Source organism: Nicotiana sylvestris, chromosome 3, assembly GCF_000393655.2.
Source record: "Nicotiana sylvestris chromosome 3, ASM39365v2, whole genome shotgun sequence".
NCBI classification, from domain to species: Eukaryota; Viridiplantae; Streptophyta; class Magnoliopsida; order Solanales; family Solanaceae; genus Nicotiana; species Nicotiana sylvestris.
The window spans coordinates 72,181,356-72,208,365 of NC_091059.1; the positions used below are offsets into that span (position 1 = coordinate 72,181,356).

General features: G+C 38.9%; 1 long non-coding RNA gene across 2 annotated transcripts; it reads left to right on the plus strand.

Moving 5' to 3' along the window:
* The first annotated feature begins 898 nt into the window (after positions 1-898).
* LOC138888734 (uncharacterized) lies at positions 899-23,427 on the plus strand. Of its 2 annotated transcripts, none has more exons than XR_011406051.1 (3): positions 899-1,219; positions 15,721-19,411; positions 23,011-23,427. It is a non-coding gene; the product is annotated as an uncharacterized lncRNA (long non-coding RNA). The 2 variants fall into 2 exon arrangements; XR_011406052.1 differs by having other exon boundaries at positions 19,304-19,411.
* Positions 23,428-27,010: the final 3,583 nt, after the last annotated feature.

Consider the following 27,010-nt stretch of genomic DNA (forward strand, 5'->3'; position numbering starts at 1 on the left):
CTTTTGTGATAACTAGAACAAAGTAAAATGATTTTTCTGTAACAAAAGAAAGAAAAGTGACTTTTGTGTAATTAACACAAAATTAAATGATTTTTACGTAATAAAAAAAGAAAAGTGACTTTTGGATAACAAACCCAAAAGTTCAATGACCATGAACAAAATTAACTCGTTGTTCCACCTATGACCCAACCTCTCCGTTATTCTTACCCATTTTTTACTCTTAACCACCACCCTCCTATTATTTTTGTCAAATCTTGATTTTAACATGCAAAGAGTATTCTGATGTGTTAAATTTAGTACAAACGAAAATTTACATTGTTTTTGGTTTGCAAATTGGTATATTTAAATTATCTATATATATATATATAATTGAGGGCCCTTGGTCAAGTGATGTGGCTGCTTCTTTGGCCGATGATGCATTTATCTTTTTCCTCTATTTTTTGAGATTTCCTACTACTTTTTCCCCTTTACTTCATTAATTAAGTACCAAAAACCAAACATCTTCATTGAAAAGGTTCCTGTTGAAGAAACTTAACTGTTTCTTCCATCATATTGAAAATAACGAAGCCTAGCAGTTTATAACAAGTAAAACCAACCAAACCTTTCTCTTTGTTTACGTAATTTATACATCGATGTGGTTACGTCTTACTCCTTCCATTCTCTCATTATTCATAAATGTGGTAACCCGTTACTGCAATTCCATTCTTTCTATTTTAAATAAGCATTTAAACATTTAATTCTTTTTAATAGTTCATCAATGTGCTTACCCGTTATATATTACTTGATCATTTTGTATTCTATGAGATTTGGCAATCAAGTAAATGGACGCATGTAGATACAGAGGTTCGTGAAGTACAAAGAGACAAATAAGCAACGTACGTCAGTGACCGGTAGAAGCCGCATGCCAAGATTGTTAGTACTATATGTTTGATACTATACAGTGAGGAACAAAGATCTCTTGCATTCTCCTCTAAATCTCCGCTGCCAGTGCCAGAAGCCTCGCCCCAAGATTGATATTTTCTACATCTAATCAGCAAGTTCACATGAATGTTCACAACTTGTACTCGATCTTTTTATCATGAGGTCAATTGCTCTTTCCTATATATGTCCTGTTGGGTTAATAATAAGTAGCAACATTTCATACCTGCAGAGACTAGACTCAACAGAAACTTGAGTTGCACCGTAGAAAGATTGGAATTGATCATCTGAACCCAACCAAGTAAGAGATTTTCGTTTCCTTTCCTTTCCTGTTGACTTTTGAATAATGACTATCGCTATACATATACAGTAAAAGCTGTTGTTTCTGTTTTTTCGTTCAGTTTCTTTTGTATATTTTTTAACATTGTTAAAAACCTTATAACTGCATAATCGTGGAGGAAAAAAAAAATACAAAAACGTGAATAATTGTGAATGAGGGCTTTCTTCTTTGGTTTTCGTCTTCCCTTAAAAGTACTCCCTCCGTTCCAGTTTATCTGAACCTATTTTCTTTTTGGTCCGTTCCAAAAAGAATAATCCCTTTCTAAATTTGGAAACAATTTAGCATAAACTTCTAATTCTACCTTTAATGAGAAGCTTTTATAACTACACAAATACTCTGGACCCCTTTTTGACTTGTTTAGGACCACAAATTCTAAAAGTTTTCATTTTTTCTTAAACTACATGCCCAGTCAAACATGTTCACATAAATTGGAACGGAGGAAATAATAGAAAGTGAATATGTGGTGATCATTAAGTTGTACAAATTTACTTTATTTACAGTTTTACGTTACTCAAGCACATGATTTGTTTTTTCTTTTTTTGATAATATATGGTAGTCAACTTTAAAATCTAGAATTGTCCCATCTAAAACTTTAAAAATGTTAGAGATGAACATACTTAGTAATATTAGTCTGCTATTGTGCTACAATTTTTTTCTATTTATCTTCGCTATTATGATAACAAAACTACCAATTATGATTGCTATTTATGTTCTTAAAGGTCGTATTCTTCGAAAAATTGTGGAATCACTGTAACGTTTAATTAAAAAATGTTCCGTCCTAATTAATGGGAATGTACATGATTAAAGTTGTAAAATAAAAAATTCAATATGTCATTCTTCCTCTTCATAATCAATCATATATGTACTCTTTTTTTCAGAGGTTTTAGGTGATAAATCTTCAGTTTAAGAAAGTTCTATTGAAGCAGTTTTGCTACTACGATCAATCCACATATACGAAGGATAAAATCGAAAAGGAAAGCATACAATATAATTTTTGCTTGGTTATCTTTGAAAATGGAATGCCAAATTCTTTAACGCTTACTCTCTTATTCGTTCAGTTTTTCGCAAACGCTACTGCAACTTCTCAGCAGATATTTAATTTGCAACCCCAAAAAAAAAAAAAAAACGTTAGTAACCATCGAAAATAATCTCATCACATTTACAGGAACTCTAAAAGAAGTTCTCTTCCTTTTTTGTCCTTTGTTACATTTTTGTTCTTTGTCATATTGCAAATGACCGATTAATCCTTTTGTGGAATGGGGTCTTTAAATAGATTCCGGTAAATGATACTACTATTATACATTATTAAATTTAGGTTTAAGAATAAGTTCTTCTCTTCTTTTGGATAAGATGGGACTAAGTGAAGACTTTTGTAAAGACTTGGCCATAATCTTAGCCATCCAAGCTTGAAAAGTGAGATTCGTGCGTCTTATCGAAATAAATGACGAGGAAATTAACGATTTCTTGATTTTATATATATATATATATATATATATATATATATATATATATATATATATATATATATATATATTGTTTATAACAATTTACTTTTCTATAGAAAAAAATAGTATTTTAAGTTCGTTATTAGTGTATAATCGATTCATAAATTAACAAATATCATTTATAATCGCGCGAAGCGCGGGTAAATTTACTAGTTTGTCAATAAACAGTGTCCATTTTAAAAACAAATACGGTAAAAACATTTTCAGAAAGTTCAAACAGCAAAACATTAGTAGTTTACAATTTCATCTTTAATAATTCACAGTCCAAGCTCGAACAGTTGTGTTCACTATAAGACTCATTTTCCAGCCAAACAACCTCAAGAAATTAAGTTGATTGAGAATATATTAGTCAAAACTTTGATCGATCTTAGTCAAATTGTTTACCTCTAAAAATGGATGTAACAATTAAGTGTGATTTGTGGTGTTAAAGATATGTGATTTATTTTAATACTAGTGAATATACAAGTAATGTTAAATTTAAGTAAAAAGAATTGATGAACCAAACCAGTGTTACTGTAACAATGAGTACCTCGAGCTCGACTTTCTTGGTGGCCTCGAGGTCAGCTAAAAGCAATAGAGTATGAACAATAAAGCTGAAGAACACGTGTAGAGCACGGTAAACAAGAAAAAGCAGAATAGAATATTCTATTATAGTGAATATTGTGAGATATCCTTACAAAATGATTGAGGTCCCCTTTATATAGGAGGAGAAAACCCCAATATAGTACATTCCTAATTGTAGTAAAGAATTCTATTGATACAGGTGCACAATAACCTAGTACGAACCTATACCATTTCGTAAAATCTTATCCTTTAATTTATGCCCTGACCCACGTGTCCTTGAGAAATTTCCGCTCTTTCTTAAGTGCCCTCGAGATTGTACTGCCCTCGATGTAGGTTGCGCCAGGTCTTCGATCTGCTTCCTCGAGGTGTGTGTCCTCCAACTGGGTCTGACCTCTACTCCGAGTCACCCAGACTCGGACTCATAGCCCAATTTAAGACATCAAAATCGGGCTTCTTGATTTTGACTGTATACAGATAGTCCCCGCATTTCTTAGAATGAAATGATATGGAACGATTTGGATTCTCGAAGCCCTTAGTGATGATGTCATCCTCGTGATGCCAGCATTCGAAGTGACCGAAACATTCCATCGACCCACTACCCTAGAACTATTGAATGCACGCCAGCGTTGGTCGGTCACTAATGCCACCGAACCGTCGCTGCCCCTCTATAAATATGGGGCATTTTATCTAAGTAAAGAACTTTACCCTTTCTTCAATCCTTTCCCATCTTCATCTCTTTCTTCAATCACTCGCTTCCTTCGCCTCTTTAAGCACCGGAAAACACCAAGCTCTTGCCGGAAACACCACATCCCTGTGTAACCGCATTCTTTATCTTACAACCATGGCCAAAACATCCAAGACGGTCCCTAAAAAGGATAAATCATCATCTTCCTCTGCCTCCCGGCCGACCAAACTGGTGGTGCCGCCAACACTTGAGGAAATCACCCCTGGTGATTGCATCATCAAGAAGGACTTTAGTATCGAGAATCCTCCTGATGTAGAAGGCCGAGCACGTATCTCGATACATTAGCCTGATAACGGAGCAGCACACCGAGGAAGTAAAGAAGTATTGTTGGTGGGGAGACGAGGTCGAGGTTCAGATCCCAAGGCCTGATGAAAGCATAACTACCCACAAGGAGGGTTTTTGAGTGTTTACACTTACCCCTTTCACACTGGGTCCCCTCGATCCGGTGGTGATCGACTTCTGCAAGACGAACAAAGTCACCATCGGTCAAATCCACCCTTCCTTTCGGCGTATCATGATCATGTTGCAGTACTTTTCTGAAAAGGCCGAGGGTTTGGAATTCACCCTTAGCCACCTAGTTCGGTTGTATCAGCCCTAATTATTGCGAGGGTTCATCAAGCTGCAATGCCGAACAACAAAATCCTTCTTCGCCAGCACCGACGAACCCAAAGACCGGGGTTGGACGAGCCAGTTCATTAGAGTAAGAACTTCGGACATCATCCCCGAAGAAAAAATGCTGTTCCCGGAGAAGTGGATTTTTAATCGTAAGTGGAGTTTGTATTTCTCGTATACATTCATATTCTTTCATGTTCTATAACGCCCTTATCTTTCTTTTGGCAGCCAAAGTTTGGGCGCCCCTAGCGGTGCCTGACCTCAAGGATAACTATAGAAAGTTAGCTGCCACTTCTTCCTACAACAAGCGTAAGTGGCGTGAATTAGCAAAGGGCCAGTGGGAGGCCAAGAACCACGGTAAGTGCCTTTCTATAGTTTCAACACTTTCCGTACATTTGGCGGTATTTTTACTAACTGATACTTGCATATGCAGGCCTTAGAGATGTATCCGAAATGAGACCGGCCCCGCTCGAGAAAACAACCAAGCCTGCCAATCCAAAGCCCGAGAAGGACAATAAAAGAAAAAGGGTCTCAAAACCCGAAGACCCCCAAGATAAGAAAACCTCCACTCGAAGGCTGCGGAAACGTTTTGCTCAAACGAGCACAGACTCGGCCCATGACTTTCCGGATGGTGAGGAAAATAATGATGAAGAGTCAGCACTAGTGACTCAGACCAAGAATCTAGTCGAGGCCGTCGAGCCTTCCAAACTAGAAAACCCATCCCGTGGTGAGGATGCCAGGAGGGAAGAAACGGGCAAGGCTCCTATGTCCCCAGAGGTTGAGATTGTCCCTCTATCTTCACCAACTATACCGGAGGGGGTAAACATTGAGTCCCCCAATGCTAATGAGAATGCCCCGAGTGAAGAGCTCGGGGCTGCGACAACAAGTCATTCCTTTTCTTTGCCGACTTATTTCGAGGGGCAATTGAAGAGGCCAACGCTTTGCCTAAGCCCGATCCAAGAAAAGTCATCGAGGACGATCCTTTCCAGGGTTGCTACGTTGGGATTGAGGATGCCGATGACCTGAATGATGCGTCTACTACCTTTGAAGAGGCTCAACATCTCCTTTCCCAGGTAAGTACTTACCTTTAGCTTTGCAATTTTTTCTTTCTTTTCTTTCGACTGATATGTCTCCATTTCATGTATATGCCTTTGCAAAGTTTTGAGCCAAGCTGAGCCAATGTGAGGCCGAGCTCAAGAAAGTCTCAGGCAAAGAGAAGGCCTTGAGGCTCCTCTATAGTCAGAAGGAAGAGGAGCTTAAGGATCTCTAAACTGCGTTGGCCAAAGCCCCAAAAAGCGAGTCCGAGCTAGACAAGCAGGTAACTGTGATTTTAATAGAGTTCGGCCTTCTTGGCCCTACTTCGGAGGCTAATACTTTAGTATCTCAGCTGCAGCAAAAGCTAGATATGATTGGCAGCTCCGGGGTGAGGTAGATCAAGTTCAGGATGATTTTCATCAGTGGAAGAAGAACATGGATCAACTTGCTACCGATAAGGAAGCTATTGTAGCCTAATTGGCCTCGGCTGAAGCTCAGCTCCGAGGCATTGAAGCGAAGGGTCTGGCTCAGGATAGGAAAATCGAGGTGTTGGAGGCCGAGCTGGCTAAAGACCGGGCCGAAGCTGTACAGGCTAAGGCTGAAGCTGTACAGGCTAAGGCCGAAGCTGAGAAGACGAAGGCTGCGGCTGATAAGTCCATTGCTATATGCACGAGGGAAGCCGCGACCGTTCAAGCTGATTTGAAGGAGGACTCTGACCGGGAGAGATGGAACAATAAATTGGCTAAGTTCCAAGCCCGGACGGAGACTCTCGAAGAAATCCATGCTCGAGGGTTCAACCTTACTAGGGAGATAGCCGAAGCAAAGGCACGGGAAACCGATGCTAGGTTTCTTGTCTCCTCCAATGACGAGGATGTGGTGAGTGGATCCGGGAGTGGGGAGGACAAAGATGAAGTCCCCGAGGGAGAAGAGGTTCCCGAAGATTAGGCTGTCAAAAGTCAGACCACCGAAAATGTAGTTTTGGTAGATGCTGCCCCCGAGCGAGTGACCCCGACGGTAGACTATGTCTTTTTTAATTTTATGTAAGGGCTCCATGGGGGAGTTTTGTAAATGTGTTTTGGACCATCTCTTGAATATAAAAGACTTTGCTTCATCTTTATTTTTGTGTTAAATTCTGCCTCGCCTTCACTTTTGAAATGAGATTTGGTGTTGTTGACGATTAGTCCGATTATTAGACATAGAACATAATACCCTTAGGTTAATCCTTAAGGTTCGAACTTCGAGCCGGGCCTTAAGTTAATTTGACATCAGCTTGGGGTGAAGGACTTTCGAGTTCAAGTTGGGTAAGGTCTCGGGCACGGTGTGCCTCGGCCTTTAAGCTCCTTAAACATTGGCCCTTAAGCTTTTAAATATCGGCCCTTATTTTCTTTAGGGTTGGCCCTTAGGCTCTTTTAGGTCAGCCCTAGACTCTTTTGGGTTGGCCCTTAGGCTCTTTAGGTAGGGCCGATTCGGCCTCTAAAATGGCTATAAATTTTTCCCTCTTTTTGGATAAAGACTTAGTGAAAATTTTGGTATGCCTTAGCATGTATTTTTTGTATTCATATTTGTTCGATTTGTTCGAAGGTTCGATTGATTGGAACTTCGTTTGTAATTTGATATGCAACATCAATCGAATACCTCTTGAGGTTTTTTCAAAGGATGATGTTATCGAAGCCTCCGCATTATTCGAGGGCTGATTTTGTTGAAGCCCCCGATAATATGCTTTTGCCGAGGGTAGCCTGAGTTAACCGATTTTTTTGAAGTATATGAAGGCCTTTAGTTTTATGGCAGAAGTAGGACGTCTCCGAGCCGCATTATTTTGTCTGTAGCCTTTTCATATGACCGTAGTCTTTTATATGGCTGTAGCCTTTAGTCCCCGAGTGTGATGGCCTTGGCCGTAATATCGAGGGGGTGCCTTTTTGAGGTCTTGTGAGCTCGAATGTGCCTCTTTGAGGTTTTATAAGTTTGAGTGTGCCTCTTTGAGGTCTTATAAGTTCGAGTGTGTCTCTTTGAGGTCTTATAAGTTTGAGTGTTCGATGACTCGATATGTCGATAGTCGATAATAGTCCCCGAGTGTTCGGGTGCATTCAGGGTTTTGGCCCTTGAGCCATTAAATGTGAAAATAATGGACTTCTTTGAGGCACAAAGTGTTTAGATATAATAAAAATGCTTCTTCAAATATTTGATACATGCGTACATGTTTTGCCGCTGGGGGCTCGACTATTCTATGTGGGCACAGTTCTTTTGACCGTTTGGCCAATTACAACATTGCCTATCGAGGCCTTCCTTGGCATGAATTGTCTACCGAGGGTGATGCCTCTAAGTGTTCGAGGTTAATTGAAAAGAAGCCTTGAATACTCTATTGAATGTTCCTTAGGTAGCATATAGGTGTTGCCTCTTAAAAAATCTTTCCGGTAAAACCCATTTGGGATAAACCCGATCTAAGGAAAAAAGAGTGCAATGCATGCTTTCAAACCCAAGGCCTTCGAGCTAATAGATGCCTCGATATCTCCAATCGAACATCTGCAAGGAGTTAGTTTTAAATACAAATGGAAAAGGGGAGAAGGTCATACCTTAGCAGTAATATCGCTTGAGCATCGATATATTCCAGTTGTTTGATAATTGCTCGCCTTCCATTGTGCTAAGTTTGTAGGATCTTTTCCTTATGATTCCGAGGACACGGTACGGTCCTTCCCAACTGGGACCTAACTTCCCTTCATTTGGGTATCGAGTGTTGAGAGTGACTTTCCTTAGGACCAAGTCCCTGACTCTAAAATATTGAAGGTTCGTCTTTCTGTTGTAATACCTTTCGATCCTTTATTTTTGTGCGGCCATTCAAATTGATGTGGCCTCTCGTTTTTCATCAAGTAGTTCAAGAGAAGTGTTCATAGCTTTGTGATTTGAGTCCTCGGTGGCATGCTGAAACCTGACGCTAGGTTCCCCGACTTTGACTAGGATGAATGCTTCAGATCCGTATACCAAAGAAAATGGTGTCTCCCCCGTGCTCGACTTCGAAGTTGTTCGATATGCCCATGGCACCTCGGGAAACACTTCTCTCCATTTCCCCTTAGCATCATCTAACCTTTTCTTTAAGTTTCGAATGATAGTTTTGTTTGTGGACTCAGCCTGGCCATTTGCACTTGGGTGGTAAGGTGCTGATAGAATCCTTTTGATTTTATGGTCCTTGAGGAATTTTGTTACCTTGCTGCCGATGAACTTCTTTCCATTGTCATATGCTATCTCGGCGGGTATCCCGAACCGACATATGATGTGGTCCCATATGAAGTCGATGACTTCTTTTTCTCTTATTTTCTCGAAGGCCTACGCTTCTACCCATTTTGAGAAGTAGTCAGTCATAAACAAAATAAATCTAGCTTTACCTGGCGCCATTGGTAGGGGGCCGACGATGTCCATCCTCTATTTCATGAAAGGCCACGGGGATAGGACCGAATGGAGTTGTTCACCGGGTTGATGGATCATCGGTGCAAATTTTTGGCATTTGTTACATTTTCGAACGGAATCCTTGGTATCCTTTTCCATGGTATCCCATTAGTACCCCACTCTGATCACCTTGCGAATCAGAGAGTCCGCACCAGAATAGTTCCCATAAGTATCCTCGTGGATTTCTTGTAGTACGTAATTGGTATCCCCGGGTCCCAAGCACAGTGCCAGTGGTTCATTGAAGGTTCTTCTATACAACATTCCATTTTCATCGAGTGAAAATCAAGCTGCTTTGGTTCGAAGTGTTCTCGACTCCTTTGGGTCCGCGGGGAGCTTACCATGCTTCTAGTAGTCGATGTACTTATTCCTTCAATCCCACGTTAAACTTGTTGAATTAACCTTCTTCAACCATCGACTTCGATAGTTGGACGACAATCCTCGGACGATATCATCTTCTTCAACCGATGATCCCAATTTTGCAAGTGCATCGACCTTGCTATTCTGCTCTTGAGGTACATGATCCAATGTTCACTCCCTGAAGCAGTGTAGTGTCACTTGAAGTTTGTCCAAGTACCTCTGCATTCGGTCGTCTCGAACCTCGAAGCTCCCGTTTACTTGATTTGCTACCAGAAGAGAGTCACATTTTGCCTCGATGACCTCTGCCTCAAGGCCTTTGGCTAGTTCGAGACTTGCAATCATGGCCTCATACTCGGCCTCATTGTTAGTCAACTTAGAAGTTTTGATAGATTACCTAATCACACCGCCCGTAGGCAGTTTTAAAATGATGCAGAGCCCGGAACCTTTCATATTCGAGGCACTTTCTGTTAAGAGGGTCCATACATCTGACAACGTACCCATTTTTAACAGAAGTTCCTTTTCTACTTCAGGCACGAGGGCAGGCGCGAAATCGGCCACAAAGTTCGCCAAATTTTAGGACTTGATAGTCGTTCGAGGCTGATATTCGATATCATATCCTCCAAGTTTGATGCCCATTTGGCCAACCAATCCGATAATTTGGGTTTATGCAAGATATTTCGAAATGGGTACGTGGTCAACACACATATATGATGGCATTGAAAATATGGTTTTAGTTTTCTACATGCACTTATTAATGCAAGAGCTTACTTTTCCAAATGGGGGTACCTGGTTTTAGCATCTCCCAAAGTCCAACTCAGATAATAGATAGGGAATTGCGTACCTTGCTCTTCGTGAACCAACACACCACTTACCGCTACCTCGGATATGGCTAGATACGAGTAGAGTGTTTCATCTTCCTTTGGAGTATGGAGCAGGTGTGGGTTCAAGAGGTACCGTTTTAATTCTTCCAAGGCTTGTTGGCATTCCGAGGTCTATACGAAGTTGTTCTTCTTCTTGAGTAGGGAAAAGAAATGGTGGCTCCAATCTGATTACCTCGAGATAAATCGGCCTAGGGCAGCTATTCTACCGGTCAGTCGTTGTACGACTTTCACATCGTTCACCACAGTGATCTCCTCGATGGCTTTGGTTTTATCGGGGTTGATCTCTATCCCTTTGTTCGATACCATGAAGCCCAAGAACTTGCCCGAGCTGACTCCAAAAGTGCATTTCTGGGGGTTGAGCTTCATGTTGTACTTTCTTAGGATGTTGAATGTTACCTACGAATGGGTCAAATGGTCCTCTGTGCGCAGGGACTTAACTAGCATGTCATCAATATAAACTTCCATGGACTTGCCTATTTGATGTTCGAACATCTTATTAACTAGGTGTTGATATGTGGCCCTGCGTTCTTTAGCCCGAAGGGCATTACATTATAGCAATATGTACCATACTTCGTGATGAACGAAGTCTTTTACTAGTCCTCCAGGTTTATTTGAATCTGATTGTACCTGGAGTAGACATCAAGAAAGGTAAGGATCTCGTGGCCAGCCGTAGCATCGATCAATCAATCGATGTTAGGCAGTGGGAAAGAATCTTTAGGACGTGCTTTGTTCAAATTCTTGTAGTCTACACATATTCTAAGTTTATTCCTCTTTTTAGGGACTACCACTATGTTAGCTAGCCATTCGAGATATTTTACTTCCGCAATGGATCCTATTTTGAGAAGTTTGGATACCTCTTCTTCGATGAATGCATGCTTTACCTCAGACTGAGGTCTCCTCTTTTGTTTCACATTTTTAAATCTGAGATCGACACTTAGTCGATGGGTAGTTATCTCCGGTGGGATTCCTGTCATGTCTAAGTGGGACCAGGCAAAACAATTAATGTTATTCATAAGAAATTGAATGAGTTTTTTCCTGAGTTCGGGGGTTAACCCTGTCCCCAGGTATACCTTTCATTCTAGAAGATGCTTGATCAATAGGGCCTGCTCGAGTTCCTCGACTGTGGACTTCGTTGCATCCGATTCTTCGGGAGAAATGAAGGCTTGGGGGGGGGGGTTGAGAAAATCTTCTTCTTCATCCTTAGCAACCTGTTCATCGGACACCTGTCCCTTAGGCTCAACCAAGGGCACGGGCTGTGATTGCTATTTGGCCACTTGTTCGTCCTTCGACTTTTCAAATGTGGATGGTACCGATACCGGTGCCAAGTCGTGCACTGCAAACATCTCCTTAGTTGCATGCTACTCTCCATATACTATTTTCACGGCATCCTTTGTTGGGAACTTCATCATCTGATGGAGGGTTGATGGCACCGCCCTCATACTATGGATCCACAACCTTCCAAGCAAAGCATTATACCTCATGTCACCTTCGATGACATGAAATTTGGTGTCTTGTATGGTTCCGGCCAATTTGACTGGGAGGATGATTTCTCCCTTCGTTGTTTCGCTTGCCATGTTAAATCCATTCAAGACCCGAGATGTCGGTATGATTTGGTCGATCAGCCTAAGCTGCTCCACAACCCTTGACATGATTATATTTGCCGAAATACCTGTATCCACGAGAACACGTTTAACTTGAACTTCATTTAAAAGGATAGAAATTACCAGTGCATCATTGTGAGGTTGAGTTAAAGCCTCAATGTCTTCCTCGCTGAATGTGAGGGTGTTCTCGGGCATGTAATCCCGAGTCCGTTTCTCCCTTGTGATGAATACCTTGATACGTTTGAATATAGGTCCCTATAGGACGTCGAGTCCACCGATGATCATGTGAATGACATGTTGAGGTTCTTTAGGTTCATTCTTTCTGCCTGTATCTCTTTCCTTGAAGTGATTCTTAGCCCGCTCACTCAGGAATTCTTGAAGGTGGCCCTCATTGAATAACCTAGCCACTTCCTCCCTCAGCTGCCTGCAGTCCTCCGTTCTATGATCATGCGTGCCATGATACTTGCACATCAAGTTCGGGTTTCTTTGGGAGGGATCGGTCTGTATTGGCCTGGGCCACTTAGCATCTTTGATTCTTTGAATAGCTGGGACGATCCCTGATGCATCTATGTTGAAGTTGTATTCTGATAACCGGGGGACCTTAGCGGGGTCGGCGTGCTTATCGATCCCGCTCTTGCTCATGAGCCCTCGTGAACCTTGTCCCCGGTCACTTCTTCGATCGCTCCGAGAGGTGTTGTGACTCGGGTCGTTGTTCCTTTGATCATATGGTTGATACCTTTCTTTGTTGAATCTTGATCCCCTGTCTACGTTTCCTCACTCCCTTGCTAGTAACCTGCTTGGATAAACTAAGCCCGAGGAGGCTCCCAATTGGTCATCCTCGACCCTAATTTTTGATTGGTACCTGTTATGCACATCCGCCCAAGTCACAGCTACTCGACCAAGTTCTTCTTCAACTGCTTCAAAGCTATTGAACTTCATTCATTTAGCCCCTGAGTAAAGGCTTGTACGGCCCAGTCATTGGAGACTGGTGGTAACTCCAATCGTTCTGATTGAAAACAGGATACAAATTCCCTCAGCATCTCGTTCTCCCTTTGCTTTATTTTGAATACATCGGACTTCCTTGTTGCAACTTTCATGGTACCGGCATGTGCCTTCACAAATGAATCTGCCAACATAGAAAACAAATCGATAGAGTTCAGGGGTAGGTTATGGTACCAAATCATGGCACCTTTAGATAAAGTTTTCCCAAATTTTGTTAGCAAAACTAATTCAATCTCATTGTCTTCCAAATCATTCCCCCTTATGCCCCAAGTGTATGTGGTTATGTGCTCGTTGGGATTAGTGATTCCATTGTATTTCGGGATTTCTAGCATCCGAAACTTCTTCGGGATGGGCTTTGGAGCCGCACTTTGGGGGAATGGTTTTTGCACGAACTTCTTTGAGTCCAGTCCTTTTAAAATCGGAGGTGCTCCCGGTATCTGGTCAACCCTCGAGTTGTATGTTTCCACCTTTTTGTCATTTTCTTCAATCTTCTTTTCTTCGATCTCTATCCTTTTGGCGAGCTCCTCGAGCATTTTCATAATAGCGGGGTCAGTCCCTGAGCCATTTTCATCGGGCCTTATTGGTTCTGCACGCCGAGTGTTCACTAGTTCGGCTGTGTTGGGGGTTCTATTCTGACTATAAAGTTGAGTGATGGCGACTTGCTGGGCTTGCAGCATTTCAAATATCACGTGGAGGCTGACTCCTCCTTCTTCCATTCCTCGCATTTCTTGGCCTTCGGCCTGGGCTTCCCTGTGTGCATTCCTTACGGGGTCTGTGCCTGTGTCCGTGTTTAGAGCGTTGTGCGAACTGATATCAACTAGCTCCACGTTAGGCACTCCCCCAGGGTTTATGGGAGGGACACCGACCCTATACCGCTGTTTTCTCCGAGTCCCTCACTGTCATGAGAAGGTGCATTTTGTGTGCTAGACATATTTTGGCCTGAAATCAAATAATCATTGATAAGAAAAAGTGTGAAGAGTAACGTGTGTTATCAGAAAACTAGCACTAAAATAATCACTATTATCTTTAGCCCCATGGTGGGCGCCAAACTGTTTACCTCGAAAAATGGGTATAACAATTAAGTGTGATTTGTGGTGTTAAAGATATGTGATTTTTTTTAATACTAGTGAATATACAAGTAATGTTAAGTTTAAGTAAGAAGAATTGATGAACCAAACCAGTGTTACTGTAATAATGAGGACCTCGAGCTCGACTTTCTTGGTGGCCTCGAGGTCAGCTAAAAGCAATGGAGTATGAACAATAAAGCTGAAGAACACTTGTAGAGCACGGTAAACAAGAAAAAACAGAGTAGAATATTCTATTACAGGAATAATGTGAGATATACTTACAAAATAATTGCGGTTCCCTTTATATAGGAGGAGAAAATCTAATATAGTACCTTCCTAATTGTAGTAAAGAATTTTATTGGTACAGGTGCACAATAACTTAGTACGGACCTATGCCATTTCTTACAAATCTTATCCTTTAATTTATACCCTGACCTACGTGTCCTTGAGAAATTTTCGCTCTTTCTTAAGTTCCCTCAAGATTGTACTGCCTTTGATGTAGGTCGTGCTAGGTCTTCGATCCGCTTCCTCAAGGTGTGTGTCCTCCAACCGGGTCTGACCTCTACTTCGAGTTGCCCGGACTCGGACTCATAGCCCAATTTAAGACTTCAAAATCGGGCTTCTTGATTTTGATCGTATACACAAATGTTTCATTGTTTTTGGTTGTGAATAATTTGCCTAGTGAAATTATACTACACTAAATGGGAGAAAATGACTTACGCCCTATTGTAAGCTTAACATGTTCTGTTGTCCTTCAAGGAATGTCATTTTTACTAAATATACTTGCGTTAATTGATATGTGAAAGTTTTTTGCCTTTAATACTCAATATATCATAATGGCAAAATACACAAAATACTGACACACCTGTAAACCATGAAAATAATTTTGCACACCCAAATCTTGTTAGAAGTGTGTCAATGACACGGGAGTTTGCTTAGCTGGCATGCGCGTGTTTAACAAAAAAATAAATGTGTGAGAAGGGCAAAAATTTTGCCCAAAATCTTATTTAACTACCATCTGTCAAAAGTTAAACCAAAATGGACTTTTTTTTAAACAAAAAAAAACAATACAAAAAGAAAGACAAAACAAGAGGAAGAAAAAAGAAAAGACCATCTGGTTTGAGCAATTCGTCGATAGCTTCACCATAAAAAAGATGCCCAATCTACAAATTTACCCTATAACATTCAATGAAAGGAAAGGTAATTTTAACGATTGGTGGTGGTGTCGAATTTTTGAATCGGCATTTGGGAGGAGAAAGTTTAGAACCTCCATTATTAGATTTTCTTGAGTTTTCGAATTAGCATTTGGACGGAGAAATTTGGAAACAATGTTGGAATTTTTTTTGGACCTAATTGTAGATCTTGTTTGCTGAATTAAATTGTTGTATATGTTCTAAAATTGATTTGAAGAATTATTGGGTTTAAAATTTTGAATCAGGTGCTGAGTTTGTCAAAATTTGCACCTGTGATGAAAAAAAAATTCGAATTAAAATTTCGAGCTGTCAGTTCAATATTCGAATTAATATTGTGTCATTGACACACTTCATAAAAGTTTGGGTGTGTAAAATTATTTTCATGGTCAATAAGTATGTAAAGGGAATTTGACTACAAGTTCAGCTGACATTTTATGTATTTTGATTGATCTACTTCTTAAGGGGTTGAGTCGTTGAGAGTATCCAAGAGACCGTTTAGCCTCTCAAGACTGTATGATAATTGTCAAACCTCGTAGCGTTTGCATATTTTCATTACCTGTAAAAACGTCATATCATCCACGTGTGAGACTATATCCCTTGTTGTGTACGGATTAAGACCATCCACAAATCTTTGATCCTTTCTCTTTCTCTAGGGATGAATATGGGGGCATGCTCTGCTAACTTGTTAAACTACATTTCATACTCAATAATTGATATTGTATCATATTCATATATGAGGTTTTTAAATTCTCGTCTGAGTTCATCCTATTGGCTGCTAGGCAAGAACCGTGGTCACAATCCAAAATTCCTACCAATCAGGATCGTGATGGCAATTAATACTGTTTATTAGGTAAGCCAACACACAATAGTTAAATAGTAAAGAACTACAATATATGACTAACAACATAATAATAATAATAATAATTAAGTGTGAAAGCAACTCAGAGATATACATAATTAGTCTAAAACCAACATCTAATGCAAACCATCCCAAGATGTGGAGTCATAGTACATGACGTTCTATAGTTTATTACGTACATTGTTTTTGAAAAAAAATAAAATATTGTTCGAAAAATGAAAACAACACAATAGAAGTAAGAATATGACTTAAGGCGAATGAAAGAGGTGCTGGAAACGTCGACAATTTTAAAGTTAGAAAGATGTGAGAGCTTTTCTCTCTAATACTTTTACACAGTTTAGTCTTCTTCATTTCTTTACATCTCATATACAACAACCCCTAACTAAATCACTAGCCATGATAATCTTATACCACCAAGTCCCTCTACCAAAGATCTTATAGAGCCACCCGATATTGGAACTATGCAAATCGATGATAAAATTCAATCCAATCCTCCAACTTCCTTCCTTCAAGCCTTAATCTCTAATAAACATCAATCAACAACTCCTCATATCCAGCAGTGCATTAGCCACTCTTTTGACTTGGGGATGAGAGTCTTGCAACAAACCAAGATGAAGACATATTTATTCCTATCACTACGGAAGATAAATGTCGATTATATATGCCATGACAATACTCAGTAATTGTTAAGCTATTTGGTCGAAAAATAACACACTAAATACTGCATGCTAAACTAATTGCACTATGAAATCCAACTGAGGATCTTCTTTTAATAGATTTGAGCTCGGACTTTTTCTTAATCAAATTTCAAAAGGAGGAAAATATGCTTAAAGCACTGCATGAGGGTCCATGGTTTGTTTTAAACCACTTCTTGTCTGTTCGTAAATGGGAACCTAAATTCCATGTATCCTCTACACAACTTACATACTCAGCCATATGGGTTCGTCTACCGGAACTTCCTACAGAATTTTACGTTGAGCAAATTCTAAGAAAGATGGGTTCTAAATTATGACAACTACTGAAGGTTGATGCATCTACCTCCTCTACTACTAGGGAAAAGTATGCTCGAATATGCATTGAAGTGGCCCTTGGGAAACCTCTCAAAATACATTTACTCATTGGACATCATCACCAGATGCTACTACATGAGGGGCTTAATTTACTATGCACAAAGTGTGGGAGATTTGTACATGCAAATATAAATTGTTACTACACACCACACATATCTCTATAGCCTAACACTAGTTTCACCTCTACTTCATCAACTCCAGAAGCAACACAAGAGTTTGCATGGAAAATTGTACATTTTCCAAAAAAACACCTGCCACGATACAACCCTAGCCGACATCAAACCAACAATAGGGCGCCGCCGGAGGCGGTCAGGATAGGGCAACATCCAGGTAAGTCTCTTACTGCTATTGGGCCTGGTATTGGGCCTACTGTTGGGCCTGCTAAGGCCCATAAAATTTCTACTAACAACCCGTATAATAAGCAGTTTGCTAATAAATATAACAAATTACCTGATATGCATGAATCCAATGAATCTAATATGGATATGGACACTAACATACTAACAGGCCCAATAAAAGATACACCAAAGACCCAACCCAAATCAGATTCACTAAGAGACAATTCTATTAAGCATTGGCCAACCCTTTCTACCAATCACACACACACTACTTCTAATCATAATACATTAGCACCAACTACACCTCTAATAGACATAACCTCTCAGAGCATGCCTAACTCTTTCCACACGCCACCTAAGGAACTCCATGTAGAGCAATAGCCAAACAACAATTCTACCCAATCCCAAATACACAACTTTGCTTCTTCACATGACTATTCAATTACACATGGATTACACGTTGATAGCAGCAAACCTAATTTGCATGCTACAGTACCCTACATCCAACATCAGCCTAGCCAACCTCATTTTTCATACAAACCAAATCATTACCTCCCATGTGAATCTCAACAGGAGGTTTGCTATAACTTACAATACCTACTTTCTACTTCTACAAATACTATACAATCTTCTAACACATCAACTTTACTTCATACTCCTACAGATAACAACCATGCAACGACCAACCTTTCCCCCAAACTCGAACAATACTTATCTAAGAAATCTAGACAACAATCGTTTCTTCCATCTTCCCAGACTGATCATGCAATGTCCCAAACTCCCACACATCACAACTCCGTTAGTGTACACATCCCAGCAAACCACGATGGACCTCCCACTCCAGTCGTGGTTAGAGATGGGTTTACAGGGTCATGCAGTAGTCTTCACAATGGAGATCAACAACCAGGAAGTTATTCTCCTACTCCAAAATCCAACACATTTGGCAAAAATAGTAACGGAGGGGATGAGATTATGGATGGAAGCATATGCTCAAAATCAATGGTACAATACTCAAACACCCTTCATACTAGAGAACCAAGCATCAACTTCAAATCCCCAGTAGTGGACATACCCAATGCCTCCTCCAATTCTAGTGCTCAACTCAACAACAACACTCCTGCCTTTCTATCCTCCACATCACATGGGGCAGATCTATGCACCATGGTTCCAGAACCTAAACTCCTTAAACCCACTATCTCCATATTCCACTCGTAACAGTCCCCTAGAAACACTGACACCTCAGGAAAGTCCACCACACACTCCACCTCCATCTCCCAACGCACTAGATATAGAAACAAGGCAAGAATTAGCTCAGATCCTAATGGAGCTAAGGGAGACAAAGACGGAGTTCTTATGGTTAAAGGGAATCCATCTTTACAACCTAAAAGAAGAGTAAAAAAAAGTTCATTCTAAAGTGTCCTCCAGACATGACCACATGCAGCCTATACTCTCGAGTCACAAATAATTGAGTAGCAGGAAAATATTCAATGGTGATCATTCCTACACTTCTTCCTCCTCCTCCAGTATTGGATCCTCAGAGTCAGATGAAAACCTCTGTTGTCACCCCTCTAATTCTGACTCCCCTAGTCACCACTCCTCAACTTAGTATCATGAATTTCATAATATGGAATTATAAGGGTTCTCACAATCTAGAGTTTAGGAAACATTTTAGGTCCCTATTAGATAATCATAAGCCAACTTTAGTTAGTCTTTTGGAAACACACATGCATGATCATGAGAGGCTTCGTGAGGATTTTGGTTTCTCAAACATGTCACAGGTTCCAGCTAATGGGCTCATTGGAGGGTTAGTTGTCTTCTGGAATGAGGCTCTCATCACTGTAGAGGAATTGATAATGTCTGAGCAGGAGATACACTGCCTCGTTCAGGTACGTCACAATGTTCCTAAATGGCTTCTTTCAGCTATATATGCTAGTAACTCATACCATCTACGTACACAGCTTTGGAAAAATTTAATGAGATTACATGATACTTATAATATTCCTTGGCTCATAGGAGGTGATTTCAATGATATATTATATGCAAAAGAAAAATTTGGTGGATTACCTATTAGTACTAATAGGGCAGACAAATTTATAAATTGTGTCAACTATTGTCAATCAATAGATCTAGGATACAAGGGTAGTCGTTTTACGTGGACTAATAAGCGTAGAAATGGTCACACTATTCTTGAAAGGCTTGATCGTTTTATGGCCAACTATGAATGGTTAGACATGTATCCTGAAGCTATGGTACAACATTTACCTAGAACATATTCTGACCATTGCCCTCTACTAATAATATTAGAACCCATAATAAATATTAACAGAAAAATTTTCTGATTTGAAACAATGTGGGTGTCACACCCACAATTTTTAGAACTAGTACAACAAGCATGGGCTGACAATAAGCCTCTACTAGAAACAACAAATCAATTTCAAGAAGTAGTCACAAATTGGAATCACTTGACTTTTGGGAATATTTTTACTCGTAAAAGCAAAATACTAGCTAGGTTAGTAGGAATACAATGCTCAATTCATTATCCTACTAGTTTGTTCCTTCAGAATTTAGAAACTCAGCTTACTACTGAATTTAGTAGTATACTTAGAAGTGAGGAGGATTTTTGGAAGTTAAAATCAAGACTAATGTGGTTAAATGACGGTGATGCCAATACTAAATTTTTCCATATGTCTACTTTAAATAGACGTAGGAGAAATAGAATGACTTCACTACAAGACTCAGTTGGTAACTGGAGTTTGACCAGAAAGAAATTCAAGATATCATCCTAAAGTATTACTCTAACCTTTTTGCTACAGAGCAGGAACACTCAATTCGTATTATAAATGAGTCCAATAATTATCACCTTAATTCTGAAGATTTAAAATCCTTAGAAGAACCATTAAAGGATACTAAAATTACTCAAGCTCTTCACGGCTTTAGTCCCTAAAAGGCACCTGGTCCGGATAGTTTTTACCCCTTCTTTTATCAAAGATATTGGGCTCATGTAGGTTACAAGGTGAAACAATTTTGTAGTCACACCTTTAATACTGGTCTTATACCTCCATTACTAAATCAGACTTATATTTGTCTTATACCTAAGTTAAAGCATACTCAAACACTTCAACAATATAGGCCAATAGGTCTTTGTAATACCACTTATAAAATTATAATAAAAATAATTATCAATAGGCTTAAACCTATTATTTCTAAAATAATAGGCCCCACACAAACCAGTTTTCAATAAGGCAAACGAGCTTCTGACAATGCTATAATAGTTCAAGAAGCTCTACATCATTTTACAAAAATCAAAGGAAAGAGTGCATATATGCTTTTGAAACTAAACTTAGAAAAGGCCTTTGATCGTTTAGAATGGTCTTTTATTAGGAAAACACTTGTCTATTTTGGCATACCTACAAAAATGATCTGGCTAATCATGTCATGTGTTACTACGACTTCTACTTCGATACTCATTAATGGCTCATCTACTCCTTATTTTACTCCATCAAGAGGAATTCATCAGGGTGATCCTTTATCACCTTACTTATTTATTTTGTGCATGGAGATGTTTTCAAAATGCATAAACTTGTCGGTTGATTATTTACAATGACAACCTATCAGTATTACAAAGAAAGAACCAAAACTCTCACATCTATTCTTTGCAGATGATATTATCCTATTCTCAAAAATAACTACTAAGAGTTGTAATGCAATAATTGATGTTTTAAATCATTTTACAAACTATTCAGGCCAAAAAATTAACTTTGACAAATCAAAACTATTCTTCTCAAAGAACTGTACAACTATTGATAAGAATCTGGCTATGGCATGCTTTCAACTCAAAGAAGGTCTTAGTTTTGCTAAACATTTGGGTTTTCAAATATTTCAGGCAAGACAAAAAAGGGACTTTCAGTTCTTACTTGATAACTTTAAATCTAGACTAGCGGGATAGAAAACTAATTTCTTAACAATGGCTGGAAAAGTTACACTGATCAAATCTACATTAAATAATCTTCCAAATCATGTCCTGCAATATATTCAAATCCCTTCGAACATACTTGCTAAAATGGATCAATATCAACACAATTTTTTGTGGGGAACAACTGCCAACAAAAAAAAATACACCTTTTAAAATAGAAGCAAATTACTACACCACGAAAAATAGGGGCTCTAGGAATCCAAAATTTACGACAAAAGAATAATGATTTACTAGAAAGTCTTGCATGGAGAGTTTTTCATTCTCCTCAACAACTCTGGGCTAATCTATTAGTTAATAAATTCATTCATCAGACACCATCTTCATATTACTCCACAATTTGGCGCAGTATATTACGAGGTTGGATAAGTTGCCAAATTGGACTATAATGGAAAATTGGAACTGGTAAAAATATTAATTCTGGCACGACTGCTGGATTAAAAATAGATTAACTCTTCGTTCAGTAATTAGTGGACCATTACCTTACCAACATCAACTAATGAACATTCACACTATTTATGATAATGGTTGGAAATGGGACCTTTTAGCTGTGGAACTCCCACAGGATATCCAGAACCTTATAAGAAATCAATACATTTCTAAGTATAGTAAAAAGAGTGATAGCATCTACTGGGCACTAACTCCCAATGGTAAATTTACAGTCCATTCTATGTATAAAGCCCTAGAAGATAGTTCCAACAATAATCACAGTATAATATCCCCATTCCATTGGATATGGAAACTACCAATACACCCAAAAATTAGGTATTTTATTTGGCTTCTTAATCATAATAGACTGCCCACCTTTCAATTTCTTCATCATCTCAATATTATCTCAAATGCAGAATGTCATTATTGTCATAAGGTTGAGGAATCAGCAACTCATATTTTTCTAAAGTGTGAAAATGCTATAATCTATTGGAATGAACTAGGAATGGGAGGATATGTCAATACCCTTACTAACTTGGATATGCCACATGAATGGCTTACTCAATTGATGAATTACAAACAGAAAATATTTCCTCACAACATCAATTCACATGCTTATGTGCCTTTCAGCCTTTGGAATATTTGGACAACTAGAAATAAAAATATTTATGAGCACTTGCATAAACCTGTTAGCGTCCACTTCACTACTCAACAAGCCACTGAATTTTGCTATCTTATTGCTTCTAATCATAAAATACAATGACACGTAAGAACTCCTTTAAAATGGATACCTCCAAAGCCTAACATTTACAAACCAAACACGGATGGAGCACATTCTTCATCTCAGCATAAGAATGGCATTGGCGGAGTTATTCGAAATTATAATGGAGACTGGATTCTAGGGTTTTCAGGCAACATTCCATCACAATCTATTATTACAACTGAGATGTATGCATTGTTACATGGACTTACTTTGGCTAAGCTTCATAATCTAATACCAATTCAAGTGGAAATTGATGCCAAAGAGGTAATTGCAATACTATGTACTGATAATTTAACATTTGCTAATCTATCACATGATTGCAGGTACCTACTAAGGATGCTCCATGATCCGCAGCTTACACATATGTATAGAGAACAAAAAAGATTAGCAGATAAATTAGCAAATTTGGGAAGTCTTTTGCAAGCAACTTATCAAATAGAAGTCTTGCACCCGCCACCACTTTTTGCTGAACAAATTTTGGAAGATGACAAGTTAGGACTGCAAAGGATCCGCTCAATATCACAAAATGTACATGATGTTCAAGATCAACCACCTATAGTGCATGGACGGAACCTTTATAGTCTTAGTCCAAGCTGTATTGGCGGCTTAAATAGAGATAGATCTACTACTAATATTTGTAATATAAGATCTGCTACTACTCCTAACTTAATTGGCTATATGCTTACTGCTACTACAAGTAACTTGGTTTGTAATATGGTGCAATATATGCACCAGCCACTCTGTACGCATGCTTAGTTATATATAATATTTACTTTTAGTACAAAAAAAAAAGAATATGAAGGCTTGTGGACTGATTGCAGCTCTACATCAAATCACTTGCCTGATATCTGCTAAGCACCTCTCGGGACTCCGCTGGTACCAATAATCAGATTCGCATAAGAAGTGCAGAAGTATAGTATGAGTAGAATCGACCCAATATACTCAGTAAGTGTCGAATCTAACCCCGATGAGATAGTGACGAGGCTAAGAAAAGGCACATGTAACAAACCTATGCAGTTATTTATCAATAAGTAACAAAATAACAGGTAAAAAATCAAATATAATAATGGAATATGGACATGTGAAAGGGGAAACAAGTACACAAGTAAGGGGCAATCAGCGGAAACATAAAGTAAAGTGACAACAACACCGAACAGTCCTTCAAGACTAAATAACAAAGTCATAAAACCAAGTCTACGTTTCAATGTCAAAGTAAAAAGCAATAAAATCAATAAAATTGCACGACATCATCATTTGTGCTTTTATTCTCATCCTCACATAATAATGTAAAAATAATTGTATGGCATCACCCTTCGTGCTTTTACTCTCATCCTTACAGTATAATATAAAATGGTTACACAACATCATCATTCGTGCCTTTAGTCGCATCCTTACGATATAATATAAAATGATTGCACGGAATCACCCTTCGTGATTTTACTCTCATCATTACAGTATAATATAAAATAATTTCACGGCATCACCCTTCATGCTTCTATCTCATCCTGACATGATAAAATGATAAAAAGTACGGAAATGTCCTTCGTGCATATCCTCACTTTCACTCAAGAAATAATATCAATATGTAAATAAGATATGGAAACACCCATCGTGCACAATAACTCTTCCTTACAAGCACGACAACACCCTTCATGTGTTTCACTCTCATCATCAAGCAATTACATACAACACACTATCAAGCAAGGAGGGAAGCAAATTCAACATCAACAATATTATTTTAACACAACACGTCGTATGAGAATCTTTCAAAAATTAGTACCAACAACCAATCAGCAATTCAATAATCTCAATACCTAATATCACAATAATCTCAACATCAGAAATAACATGAATACGAGTAATTAAAGAATTAAACAATCTATCTAAAGCGGAGAACATAATATACAAATAACTTGGCACAAATATGGCTAAATTTACCTGTATACTTATCTCATGGACACCGCATATACATTTGTCACCTTGTATATACGCCGCCCCAATACATAGTTCACATAGCAAATATACTGTATTCTATTCTATTTTTCTCAAATCAAGGATAACCAATCACAATCCAATATGACTTTTCCTTTAGAACAAGCCTCCAAACCAATTAAATCTAGTCAAATATTATTTAAACAAGTCAAAACAAATTTTAGAAACTACTCTCGAATGAAAAAGGTATAATTTTTAGTATAATTAAAAAAGCCAATAAAAAGTCAACTCGGACTCATTTGGTCGAAATCCGAAATTAAAACTAAATCCCGATTACACATTCATTCCCGAGTCCAAATATGTAATTTATTTCGAAATCCGACCTCAATTGAGGTCTAAATCTTAATTTTATAAAATCCCTAAATTCTACCCAAAACTCTCAATTGCTACTTTAAAATTCTTAGATTTGATGATAAAATTCATGAAAAAGTAATATAAATTGAATAAAAATAAGTTAAGATTACTAACCTATAAATTTGAGAAAAATTTGCTCTCCAAAAATTACCTCTATGGAGTCTAGGGTTAAAAAATAGTGTAAAATGAGCCAAGTCACGAAATTCCCACATTTTACCTAGCTGCATATATGATCATAATTGCGAACTCTTGCTCGCAAAAACGAACAACTGTTCGCAAAAGTGAATAGCTTTTGAGCCCTTCAGTTATCGCAATTGCGAAATAACCTTCGCATTTGCGAAGGTCCCCTTCATCGAAAATGCGGACTAAGCTTCGCATTTGCGAAGCTGACCAGCCACAAGCATGTGTCGCAAATGCGGCTGAAATACCGCAAATGTGATCCCCTCCAAGTTCGTAAATGCGACAACCTCTTCGTTTTAGCGAAGAGCCCAACTCTCAGCCGCCCTTCGCAATTACGAGCCTGACATCGCAAGTGCGAGCCTCGCATTTGCAAAAAGGTTCTCGCAAATGTGAGACTTGCAGATCAACACCATCAACAAATTATCAACTTATCCAAAACCATCCGCAATGTATCTGAAACTCACTCGAGTCCCTTGGGCTCCAATCCGGATATCCACACATGTATAATAACATCATTCAAACTTGCTCACAACCTCAAATCATTAAAATAACCTCAAATATCAAGAATCGATTATTAAAACTCAAGATTTTCAATTTCAAAACTTAGTTTTCAAACTTTTCACATAATGTGACGACAGTCTTGGGTCACCTGGGACCCCAACTAAATATGCGTACAAGTCCAAAATCATTATACGAACTCACCAGAATCGTCAAAATACTGACCCAAGATCATTTACTAAAAATGTTGACCGCAATCAACTCTAGTCACATTTAAAGTTAAAAATCACACTTTCTTCAAAATTTCACACATAACCTTTTCGAAAATCGACACGGATCATGCACACAAGTCATAAATTGTCACGACCCCGATTTTCCCTTTTGTGAACCATCGTGACGGCACTTAGTGTCTCCGACTAGGTAAGTCTAAAATGCGGACGATAAACCAAATTTGCGGAAAAAAATAATTTAAAACAGGAATAGAGTAATAAAACAACGTTTAAAAGTGCCACTCGACATACACAATATTATCTTTTAAAACCAATACATTTTTCCAAAAACCCGGAAACCCATGAATCACATGCTACGAATATAATAAAAATGCTCTAACTCCGGAATGTCTACATCAACAGAAGAAAATAGAAGGGCTATCACTACAAGATAGAATGGAAAGGGACTCCTCAGTCTGCGAACGCGGTAGATATACCTCGAAGTCTCTGGAGCGGTCGTCTCGCCTCAAGGGTGATAGGAGTAAGTCAAAGTACCTGGATCTGCACATGAAAAACATGCGCAAAAAGGGCATGAGTACACCACAACGGTACTCAGTAAGTGTCAAGCCTAACCTTGGTCGGGTAGTAACGAGGAAGGTCAGGGCCCTATTGAGGTTAAATAAAATATAAAGTTCGACAGTGTAGAACAGAACAATATAAATAAGTACAGCAGTAAAAGTAACATAAGATATAAAAAGGCAACAACAACTATTACAAAGGCAAGGTAAACGCAGAAAGAAATACGGCTCAGCACCAAAATAACAATCGAGGATCTCCTAGGATACTGTCCTATAGTCCCAAATATACATATCCAATGGATCTCCCGGGATCCCGTCCCATAGTCCAACTCATAATGCGTTGGGATCTACCGGAATTCCGTTCCGTAGTCCCAAATGTAAATACCCAGTACTGGGGGAATCTACCAGGTGTAGTCCTGTAGTTTTATATAACTGTGCAGGGAGATCTACCTGAATCCCACATACATAGTCCCAAATAAACAGACAAGGGGGAGCTACCGGAATCCCACATC